This window comes from Gallus gallus, chromosome 5 (genome assembly GCF_016699485.2).
Source record: "Gallus gallus isolate bGalGal1 chromosome 5, bGalGal1.mat.broiler.GRCg7b, whole genome shotgun sequence".
Classification (NCBI taxonomy): domain Eukaryota; kingdom Metazoa; phylum Chordata; class Aves; order Galliformes; family Phasianidae; genus Gallus; species Gallus gallus.
In genome coordinates this window covers 45,856,946-45,868,997 of record NC_052536.1, presented here as the reverse complement: position 1 = coordinate 45,868,997, position 12,052 = coordinate 45,856,946, and the positions used below count along the sequence as shown (strand labels likewise).

The window sequence follows — 12,052 nt, the reverse complement described above, 5'->3', positions numbered from 1 at the left end:
GACAAAGCATTTGGCCCCTACTCTCTACTCCTTCATTTATTATTTTAGAATAATGCCCATTCTTCTCCCAACAGGAATAAATACTTTGATTTTCAGTCATTTCCCTTTTCTTTTTCTGAAGCTGTTTTAATACAAATAATACATTTTCTTTCTTTACTGCTGAAAGTTGAGTCATGTTTTCTTATTAAGCATGTCTTCTGCTCCATCCCTGTTTGCCCTGCAATAGTTTTAGCTTGGTCATAAAATCCCCAAACTCAAATCTTCCAAGGTCTCAAGGTCTTCATCCTGAATTCCTCATCTAGTTCTAACTTTTTAGTCTTGAATAAAATTTTTTGAACCATATTTAAGAGTTTCTTCTTCCTTTTTCTTTCCTTGAACGTAGCTTTAACTTAATCTTACAGCTGCAGTGCAGCAAACTCCTGCTTTGTTTTTAAAATATCTATTATTTGTTCACAAGAAGGATTTGGCAAGCTCATTTGTAGCAGCATAATGAACCCAAGCTGCAGAGATTTACTCTGCTGAACACGGAGAGTGCAGGTGGCCTTTTGAGGAGCAGGTGAGAGGAATTCTACCCTCTCCATGATGTTGGGGCAGGTGCTGCCAGCAGCTAGTTGGCTACCAGCATTCACTTCTGAAATGGGAAACAAATCCACTTGTTCTTTTCAAGGGCTTCAGAGGGGCTAAGTTCTGCAAGGGAAGAATCATGACTGGTTCATGGGCGTGAGGAGGTGATAAGAATGTGTGCTGGGCTTTGTCTGCAGCTATTAAGGAGATAAAATGTGGAATCTTCAGTATCTTAGCATAAAGCTGCAATAGCATAAACACAGAGAGATGATGAAGCTTTCTCCTTTCCTATCCCAGCATTTTCTTGTTTTCCAGAGGGTAACTGTCTGAACAGCTGTGAGAGGCCACAGCTGAGAGTTGTAACATGTAATTTTGGGAGCTTTAATCAGCTTGAACTTGGTTACATGCTTGGTTAGTATTTTGCTAGGAAATTGGAAGAGAGGATAGCTGAGTGTTCCCTCCACTGACTCGAACAGCAAATGGTGAGTAAATGAATATGAAGGGAAAAGTAGATAATTTGTTGTTCAGATGTGTTACAAGTGCTTTCTGTGGGAGGAAGTCTTGCTTAGTGAACTTTACTGTTTATTTGTTGCCCTTTTCTAAGTGTGCTTTTCTCCCTCTGGTTATGCTGCTGGCAGTTTGGTTGTCTTTGTACCCCAGGGTTTTGAAGCGAGTAGTAGTTCTCTGTTTCCGATAGGGAATTACAGCTTTGGTTACTGGCATTTGAGCAGGAATCCCTTAGTGAATAGAGGGGTTGCACCCTTCTCCAGGAGGGTGGGAGAAGCTATGCTCAGATCCTCCATTGCTTTCAGTGGATATTAAAAGTTGTGTGTGCATGTAGGTTGGGATCTTAGAATAAGCTTTTTCTTGCAGCTATGTATGTGCATTTACTTCCTTTAGAAATTTCCTGTCTTGCCCAAGACTTAATGATTAAAATACATGACTGGAGAGACTTAGCTACCTTCTTTATAGTATCTTGTTTATGCCTTATTTCCTTACCCTTGGCTAAATTGGACACTCTAAGATAAATTGTATCTGGACTGTCCTTTGTCAGCAGTAACGCTTTTGTATAATCACTGACCAGTAGCTGTTTTGCATGTGTTTTTTGCGTGTGTTTTGACAGAAGGATTCGCCTCTTTTGGTCAGCTGCATTTTTCTGAAATAAGTATTTTTTTTTTCCTTTTTTACTTTTGGTCTCCTATGTATTTCAGACTTTTCAAAGAATATGTGTTTACTTTAAAACTTTATTTTCTTTTCCATGTAGAAATGCTTTTTCCCTACAACAGTTGAAGAGTTTTTGTGTAGTTTTTTTGTTTGTTTGTTTTTGTATCACAAGGGATGTTGACTTGTCAGCATTTAGAAGCTGTGTGAGCTATGAATGGTTGTAAGGGAGTTAGGATTGGGAATCTTCTAATAGGGTGAAGGTTGACTACAGATAAAATATTGTCAGAGAAGCAATGTTCCTTGTGGAAATAAGGGAAAAACACACACAATCTTTTGTTTGAAAACTAGATTTGCTATGTATGGTATCACAAAGCATACAGTCAGAACCATACATTTTCAGCTCTGGGAGAAGGGCGGTGTTCATCTTTGGAAGTAATAGAACTCACCTCAACCTACCTCTACAGAAAATCATAGAGGGATTTGAATGCTGGGGTGCTATCTTAGTGGTAAAACTACTCTCAGGTGAATAGCCAGGATTTGAATCTGCACTGTATGATACTAAGATAATGATATTAGAGTGAATGAAGAAAGCAATGGACCCTGCTTTTCTGTCCATGTGGGCTGTAGCAGGTGGTACTGTTGGGATAAGAATGTCCCTCTGTATGAAGCAGAGGCAAGTTTTTTTTAAACCTCTGTGTGACATAACTATTGGAGGTAACATTGTAAATGAAACTCCTGGTCCTGTTTTTTCTCTGATATGGACCATAACTTGGCTGCACTAATAAAGATGATATTATTGCCTTTAGAAAGAGCTTGGAAGTCTAATGTCTTATTTTGCAACTCAGTTAAATGCTCATTATGTAGATCCATTCGTATAATGATGCCTGATGTTTCTCTTATACTGAATAGTAACTTAATAGCCTTTTTGTCATACTTGAAGCCTGCCTTCCCTGAAGAAGTTAATGGGCAGAAGACAGTCTATTTCCCATAAGCTTAAACAGCAGCATCAAATAAGTCCTGTGCAAATGAATGTGTGGTGTCTGTGAAAATCTGCCAAAACAAAGACTGCTGTGGTTCTAACTGGGATGCTGTGCTGGTTGGCCTGCTTATGTTTTAAGAGCTAAACGGTGTTCAGTCAAAAGCGACTTCAGGGAACAACATATGCTGCTTATGTCTGAATCTTCTGTGATTTATATGAAAACTATACTGACCTCCCAGATTTGGTGGACTACAGCCCTAGTGAGATAATACAGATCCCCACAGCAGTCTTTATAGCTATTTAGATCCACACATACTGAACTTACGCGACAGGAAAGTTATTGTGTGTACTACAAATGCATCAACTAAAATTGCTGGGCAGATTGTTTTTGTAAAACTTTCTACATGCCCTTATATTGACTCTTGTTTGCTTTCATTGTTAGGTTTGTACGTCGTTATGTGTTTCTTCCTCTAGCATCTCTTTGCCAGACTCCTGGTAACAGATTTTCCACCAGTACAAGTTGTTATGAATACATGGAATTAATTAGGACTCTGAAAGCTGATTTCAGTGTTTCAAAATACTGTTTGCTGGGAAGTAGAGTAAACACTGCTTGGCAGGAAAGTATTTTCCCCTTTCCTGAGGCTTAAATGTGGTGCTGAAAGTTGACAAATGGATAGCTTAATCTCATCTTGTCTCTTGATCAGACCAAACTTCTGAACTTCTCTTCATTGCCATGCATTAATCTGTGAGGTGGTTTCCCCTGCCCCAATGGCAACCCCATAGATGAGGGCAATATTTCAGGTGGGTTTCATAAAAGCAAAGCAAAGAGGGGATAATTACCTCCTTCACCTTGTTGGCCATGTTTCTTTTGATGAAGCCCAGGATACCATTGGCAATGTGCATTTGCAACCCAGAAAACCAGTTAAGCAGATGTGGTTGCCATCATTCAGTAAAACCCAAGCTAAATATATGGATAGCAAAGACTTGATGATCACAGTAATTAAATCCAAGAGTAACAGCTCCAGGTAGCATTGGAGTTCTAACTATTGTAACTCTATAATAGTGACAAATGGCTGGTTGTGACTAATTCCTGCTACAACTAGCAGTAAGCGTGACTCCATCTGCTTTTTTTGACTGCTGATTTTTTTTCTAATCGTGAAGCAGTAGTCCCTGCAATAGTGTGTTGGCTTCCTTCATTGTAGGCATTTATTGCCTTCTGGGTGAGGTGCAGAAAAGGACAGAAAACCATTGAGTTTTAACAATACTCTGTGTGAGATTGTAAAGGAAGAGATCATTTTTTTTCCTGGATTAGTTAACTCCATCTTTTCATATTCATGAACACACACCTAGGTATGTGTGCCCAAGTAGTCTGACTGGGATTGTGTGTCATATAGGATGTGGAACTCTGGCTGCTGAACCTCTGCCGTATCTTCCAGTTTCCTTCAGACTGATGATAATAATCTAGTTTTTGAACATGCATTTATATAGCCATGGCAACCAATTGTTATTGTAGAATGATTTTCCATCTCAGAGTTCTGCTTATTTTACCCTTCAGAGGTCAAGATGTGATCTCTGCCTGATTTCTTTTGTCTTCTCATTTTTGATATCTTCTTGAGATCTGCTAGAGAAAGTCCAGCAGAGAACCATAAAGAAGCTGAGGGACCTGGAACACCTCCCTGATGAGGAAAGGCTGAGAGACCTAGGTCTAATCAGCCTGGAGAAGAGTGGGAGGGGATCTGTCACTGTTTGTGTCTAAAGTGCAGGAGTCAAATGAATGGGGCCAGGTTCTTTTCAGTGGTGTGAGCAGCAATAGAACAAGGAGCAATGGGCACAGACTGGAACAAGAAGTTGCATACAGACAGGAGGGAGAACTTCTTCACTTTAAGGATTACAGAGCACTGGAATGAGCTGCCCCAGGGGGTTATGGAGTCTCCTTTTTTCTGGAGATATTCAAAACCACTTGTGCACTTGCTGGTGCTGCCTACTGTAGGAAATGTGCGTTACTGGCAAGGTTGGGCTAGGTAATCTCCAGAGGTTCATTCCAAGCCCTACAGTTCTGTGATTCTGGCTGCAGTCTGTATTCTGGTTTGAATAACAGGAAGAGAAATGGCACCAATACCAGGCTATTAACTTGTCATAGCTTTGTTTCCAGAACATAAGCCTTCAGCTAATGAGTCATCTCTGCCATGAACTTGGTATGAGCAGTGCATTCTTCAGTGTTTACTGGTTTTATGATTATTAATTTTGCCCTGTTGGACGCTACTTTAACTGTTGCTCTGTTGATTCTTGTAATGTCTTTCTTTGTACTGCAGTCATTCCTTAACATTTCTGTTACGAATCTCTACATGACCGGGCTGGTTTAAATGTAAGACTGATCTAATAGAGTTAGGACTTCAAAGACGTATCGTTCACATGGGACTAAACCAAGATGGTATAATTTTTTATTGGTTTTTTTTTTTCCCCATAGAGATCTGTACTTAGTTCATGGAAAAGTAATTCGCCAAATACTCTTGTAGATGAAATATGTGTCTCTTGTGCTTCCACTAATGGATTATTTATAATGGTGTGGCATTTTTACTTGTCAATTAATTCTGAAAAATAAACTACAACTACTAGTTGCTTTTGTATACTTTTCCTAGCCAGTAGCAGGAAAAAGCTGGAAACAGAAACTTCAGGCTGTTTAGCCTCATGTTAGCCCTGCAGATATTATGGAAAAACTACTTATAGAAGCTCATGAAACACAAAGGGGTGTTTGGGAACCATCAGTGTTGATGTACTAAAGGCAAGTAATTTCTGATCATCTAGATTGCCTACTTTTATGAAATGGCAGCAGGCTGAGTGGATAAGGAAAAGTAGTGGATCTTGTTTACCTTGACTTAGCAAGGCTTTTGATACAATCCTCTAGTTCTTATAGCTAAACTGGGGAGATATGGCCAAGAACTCTGGGCTACATGCTGTGTGAAATATTGGATGGATCTCTGAGTTCAGAAAGGAGCAGCAGTACTTAAAACAACAACAAAAAAAACTGGCAACTAGTTATGAGTGGTGCTCCTTCACTGTTTAATGTCTTCATCAGTAACCTGGATGATGGGAAAGAATGCATGACAAATTTGAGGATAACACTAAATTGGAGGGAACAGCTCATGACTAAACCTCAGGGCTGCCATTCAGAGAGAACTTAGCAGGCTGGAGGAGTTGTCAGTGAGTATCAGGTTGAGCATGAATCAGCACTGTGTCCATTCAAGGATAAGACCTTGCAGCATACTGGGTAGTTAGTGTGAGCATAGCTGGCAGATTAAGGGATGCAGTTATTCTCTACCTAGCATTTTTGAGGCTACCTCTAGGGTAAACTTTCTACTTCAACCCACTTCTACCCTCTCAGACAAGAGAGACTTACATGTTGAAAGGGTTCCAAAGTAGGATCACTGAAATTATCAGAGACCTGAAGCAAGTGGCATGCGTGCAGAGGCTGAGAGAGGTGGATTTTTCAGCCTGGAGAAAGTTGAGGGGAAATACTTGCAATATTGAACTGTGTAGCACGTGGTAGAAAATACAAAGCTGGAACTCTTCTCAACAGTAAAGAGTAAAGATAAGCAACAAAAGATTTAAAAAAATAAAAATAAAAAAATACAATAAGGAAAGTTCCAATCTGTTGTCGGGAAGTCTTCATCCCTGGAAATATTTAAAGCACAGCCTGACAGGGCCCTGAGCAATCTCATTCAGCTTTGATGTTGAGCCAGCTGATCTTCAGACTATTTTTTAACAGACTTCTATCATTTTGTGGAATTCTGACCATTTGAGAAACGGTAGTGTTTACTAGAATCTTTGGGAAGTTTTTCTGATGCCTGACTGCTTAACTTCCTTACTATTTATTCTGAATACTTGTGTATTCCAAGCACTGGAGTTTGTAGGCTATGTTGGAGAAACCTTCACTGAAGTTTTGTTCTCTGTGTAGGTACCTTTATTCTGTAGTACAATTATTTCTGACCTATATATAAGGTATAAAGCCCAACCTTTATGTCAGGGTTCCCAATATCTGAACTCATGCTCTTTTCAAAATCTTCTCTAATGTGTTGTTTTCCCCATCTGCTGTCAGAGCTAGACAAGAATCCACCTTTGGAATAGAACTGGACCTCTTTCTTACCCTTATTGAAGAGGAGCTGTAATATTTCCTTATTTTTTCTTAGCCATCTCATAATTATGCATTCAAGGATTACATTAAAGAGGGAGTTTGGCTGAATTTGTCTGTTAAGACTTAATCTTACAGTCCCTCCCAAGTCTTTCGCCATTATGTAGGCAGAAATTTCTTCCTTTTTTTTAAACCTGTGGCCACTGTAAGCGAATAATTTATTCTGACCCAAGTTGTAAAGAAAATATATTGAAAACAAAACAAAAAAACACACAACAGTCTAGGTGTCCATTTTCATGCATTTCCACAAATATATCAGCAAGTGAGCTGCAAGTGTATGAGAAACATCAGGAGAAGTATAAATCTCCGTTGGGCATTTATCATTACTAATAATGCTGGAGTTCAGCCAGCCAGCTTTAAGCAACTGTATGACATACTGTTCCTTTCTGGTGTCATTTGAGTCTGTTAATAATGATGCTGCATAAGATGATGTTAAATAGCTTCTAGAACTCTGCTTTTGGATTTCTTGCAGAAATTATGCTAACACCTTCCTCTCCCAGCAAACCTCTTGTCTTAGAAAGATCAGTTTTCTGTTATCTTATGTTGATGAACAACACTAATTAAAAACAAGCAGTTCTATTATTATTTTCTTTTTTTTACCCAGCTTTTTTCCATGCTGATGAGCTGACAATTCTGAAGAGGATAAAAGCTGTCATTTTTCTACTCGGAGTGGTATATACTTTTTCAGGGGTGTTAGCATAAGTCAGATTTCCAAAGTTCATTGAAAAAAAAGTAGCCACAGCCTCTTTGTCTGTCCTGTCTTGACATATTTCTCTTCATTGGCTTAGCATTCCTTATGATCTAGAATAAATTTTTGGAAGGCTGTGATAAGAATTCTTATATGAGTGGGAAATGCAGAATTCAGTAGTGTTGTATAAACTGAAATGACACACTGTTTCTGCCAAACTAGTTTTTAAAACAGAAATGAATTTGAAGAAGGAATACAAGCCCGTAATTTGGAAGATGTGCACTTAGGTTAAAAACCAAGCCCTCCTTCCCTTATGTTCCATTCTATTTGAGCATCTAAGTGAAAAGTTGGGCTTTTAATATAACAAGTGACTTTTATTTTTTACTTTTTTTTTTACTTTTGATATTGTCCTGCATTTCACCCACTTCTTTCTGATCTTTCCCTTCTCATTCTTTCCTGAAAGGTGTCACTTTCCCAGACGTATTCTCTTCACTTATTTAAGAAATCAGTTTGGTGTGTGTACGTTTTTCTTTCTTTGTAACCAAAATTGGAGGTCTGACTTCTTTTCTCAGTTATCATACGTATTCTGTGAGGATGTGGAAGAATAAACTACCAAATCAAGCAAAAACCTAGTTTGGGGAGGTGCTCTTCCAATAACAAGATCAGTGCTACGGGTCTCATCCTATGCTGTTAGAGGAAATTAGTTTTATGATTGGGAATAACAGGAGGTTGTAGTGATGTGGGGGTCAGCCTTTTTTCCCAAGTAACTAGCAGTAAGATGAGATGTGGTGGCCTTAATTTGTACCAGGAGAAGTTCAGGTTGGATATTAAGAAAAAATTGTTCTTAGAGTGGTGAGGTATTGGCACAGGCTGCCCAGGGAGGTGGTGGAGTCACTGCCCCTGGTGGTGTTCAAGAACTGTGTGGATGTGGCACTGAGGGACATGGTTAGTGGGGATGGTTTGGGGTTGGACTAGATGATCTTAGTGGTCTTTTGGTCTTAATGATTCTATGATTTACTCAGGTTACAGTCACCACTGTGTGCTATCTGTGACCATTTGCCCCACAATGGTAATTGCCATAGTGCTTAACTTTTAATGTTGGATTTCATGGTATGTTTCTGACAACTTCTGTCTTATGTGACAGGCAGAAATGAATAGAAAAGGATACTGGTCTGAAAAATAAAGTGCACAGTTGTCTTCCTAGACAATATCTGTCTAAACACCATTATGATTCTCTTTCTGCATTCACTTGAGCTCTGCAACACTGGGGTTGTTTTGGCAGCTATGACAAACTTAAAAAAATCTAATCCATGATAGGCTACACATTCCTTCCAAGCATAGAAGACCTGTGTCATTCACTATCTCTCAACAAGGTTGAGCTTGAGGATAGCTGACAGGTATCACTTGGTTCTGAAGTATGCGGAGCTCTCACTAATGTGGAGGAAAATGCTCCTCCTCTTTGTACTGATGACATATTCTAGATGACACTGATGTTGATTTAAAAAAAATATTTTGTAGACTTCATGCTGGTGTAAAAAAAAAAATATATATAAATCTGAACTTCTTATTTAGAAATATCCCCTAAATATGTCAACAACTGTGACAGAACCTGCAGATTTGGCTTTGCTGACAAAAAGAGTAGCTTTGGCAATGACAAAAGAAAAATCTGAATATTCATTAACAGTTGGTAGCCTGTGCAGTCATCTTTGGGAAGTGATACATGAGGAACAGAAAGCTAGTTTACAACTGTGCATTGGCTGTAGTCTGCATTCAACAATGAATGTGAAACATACACATTTCTACTAGACATCTGCAATGATTGAGATGTTAAAGAGGTGGCTGCATTTCAAATGAAGGGTTTGTAGCAGTAGCTTCAGTTAGAGCACAGTTCACTTATCCTGCTTTTGGATGCAAATTACTGAGTGATAAATAATGCCTAAAAAAATAACATTTCTCTAATGAATAAAATGCAGGTCAATATCTGTGTATTCCAGAAGGATGCTTCTCACCCCTCTATCAATCTGATGTATGAAGAAAAGCACTGCTGTAACAAATCAATAGCTGAACCTAGAATGTGGCCATGCAATTGCAGTTTTGAAAGGAAGCGAGTCTGGAGGAATGGAACGTGGCTTCCCTGACCTTCATTTGAACTCAGTGAGCAGAAATGTTCAGAGAAAGTAACCATCATGCACATATCTTGAGCTGTTACTCTTCCACTGAAGCATATTTACTAGATCAGCTTTACTAGTTTTTGCTGGTGGCACTTCAGTCTCCCTGGGCAGTTCACTTCAGTGATGCTCTCTGGAGGGGTTTGCGTATCTAAGATGACTGTGTCTTCTTTCTTGAAACTGAGTGACTGAATTAATCTACCCCATTAGTCCTCTTAGTTTATTTTCTCTTCCAGTTAGCTTGCACTAAGTCAGTTATCCCTGTTCTTCCAGTCTTCACAATGATTTGTTTGCATTTCTATTGTTAATACCATGATGAAGTTGAGTGACAGACAGTAAGCTGTTCTTTATAAGCAAGAGTACTTGTATTATTCAATTCTGGGCCACTGAACCACTCCTACAAGAATGTAGAGTACCATTGAGATGCCTGAAATCCTTCCTGGAGAGGAAAAAAATAATTCTCTTGGTTTCTGTGAGGTTTCAGGATATTAAACTGGCTCAATTTAAGGCCGAATGATTTGTAGTGATGACAATCCAGTGCTGAAGGCAGAGAGATAGCAATATAGCAATTCCAGTCTAAACTGAAGGTAGAGCCGCCTCTTTTGTCTTGTAATAAAGCAAATACCTTCTTTGTTGTCTTAAATAATATGGGGTAAGATATTAAAGTAAGACAAGTTCAGCTTTAGTTTTCTTGTAGCCAAGTATGCAAATTTGTCTCCTTTTTGTTGACAAGTGCTTAGACAGAGGCTGCTTGGTAAAATAAGGACAGAAAGGTAAGTGACAGGTCAAGTGAATGGTGTTTGGAGGTGGATTTAATTATCCTGTGAGTAATAACTTCCTTTAACTGCTGTACATTTTGTTGATTTAAGGAATACGAGAGACCTAAAGTACCTTGCTCTATATTGTCATAATTTTAGCCATGAACCAATGTAGGTAATCAAATCTTGGATTTTCCAAGTTAGTGCTTAATGCCCAAGTCCCTGCTTGTCATGAGAACAAAAAGTAGAATATGTTGAGGTGTGCTGTTTTAAAGCAAAATTCCTTACTAGGAAGAAGGCACAGAGACTGAATTCTGCTCCAAAACTTGTGATGGCCATATCATGGATTCACATTTTCCTGACTGGAACAGGCTTGTCACGAGGCTGAGGTCTGACATTGAACAACATTTCTCATTGACTCACCCAAAACTCCTCCTGCTTGTTCTTTTCTCTGCAAGAAATGTTGCTGCCTGTAGCTCTTCAAGTGCAGTTGTGTGTACAGAGTTCTGGCTGAACTGCTTTGGGAGAACAGCTCCAGATGACTGGTCCGACAAAACATTCATGTGCTATTTTAATTTCCTGTCTGATCTATCCAAAGAGTATTTGTTGTCCCCTTGGTTGTCTCAACATTAATGTGAAGGGCATCAGGTACAGGAAAGGAGGCTGGATTTTGAGTTGGCATTGCAACCATATTCTCAGTAAAGACTGGAAGGTTGAACTTTGTAGTTGCAGATATTGTGTGGAAAAACAAAGAAATGTTTTCACTGAGAAAACTTAAATATAAAAACTTTGACTGGAGCCCTGAAGGTAATTTGAGTGACTCTAGTGGCATTAGGAAGAGAGAGGGTTTTTCTGGTCTGAGTTATAGAGATCCCATCCTCTGTCTAGTCAACAACTGCCCTTCAATTCACAACTAATTGTGAATATCTTGGAAGGACATAAGGGACATGAGGTGAGTATGTGTGTAGGTCTGGACTGTAAAAGTATATGAATGATACCTAGAAGAGCTTGAAGTAGCTTACTTCAACCAGTGCAGAATGTTCTGCTATTGTGTGTCCTGTTGCAAACAGATCAAAAGAAGCTCTTGAGTTTGTTTTTGTCAATAGGATCATATGAAAAGGTAATGACAACTTGTAAATGCTGCTTTGGAACAAATCCCAACTGGATTTACTCTCTTATGAAAGTACTTGCTGTCAAGCTGTAAGAAGATTGTATTAAAAAAAATTATTCTGAAATCCTGGCAGTCAGAATCTTTGTTTTGCTGCTGAGTATGAATTATATCAAATACCAAATTCATAATTTAATGGGGATTGTAGCAAATGTACTTAAAAAAAGATTGTTCATGTATGTGGAAGTGTGTGTGTATATGTGGGCAGAAATATCTCAGCAATTTGTGTGGATTAGATACGGGATTGGGTATTTTAGAACCAGATCTAACTTCAGACTTAAGAGTTTGAAGGGGAAGTAAGGCTTCTGCTCTCAATTTCCAGACCTCTTTTGGACTACTGGCAAGTCTAGAGTAAAGCTGAAGTAAGCTGAATC

The 12,052-nt window shown here is 38.9% G+C and overlaps 1 long non-coding RNA gene across 3 annotated transcripts in view; it reads left to right on the top strand.

Annotated features, from left to right (window-relative positions):
• Positions 1 to 12,052, top strand: part of LOC107053542 — a 78,840-nt gene that overhangs the window by 13,059 nt on the left and 53,729 nt on the right. For 2 of the 3 annotated variants that reach the window (XR_005860558.2, XR_005860559.2), the window contains exon 1: positions 952 to 1,046. The exons of the other annotated variant lie outside the window; for it this stretch is intronic. This is a non-coding gene — a long non-coding RNA (uncharacterized LOC107053542). Of the gene's footprint in view, positions 1 to 951; positions 1,047 to 12,052 lie in introns of those variants that run through there. 3 annotated transcript variants of the gene reach the window in all.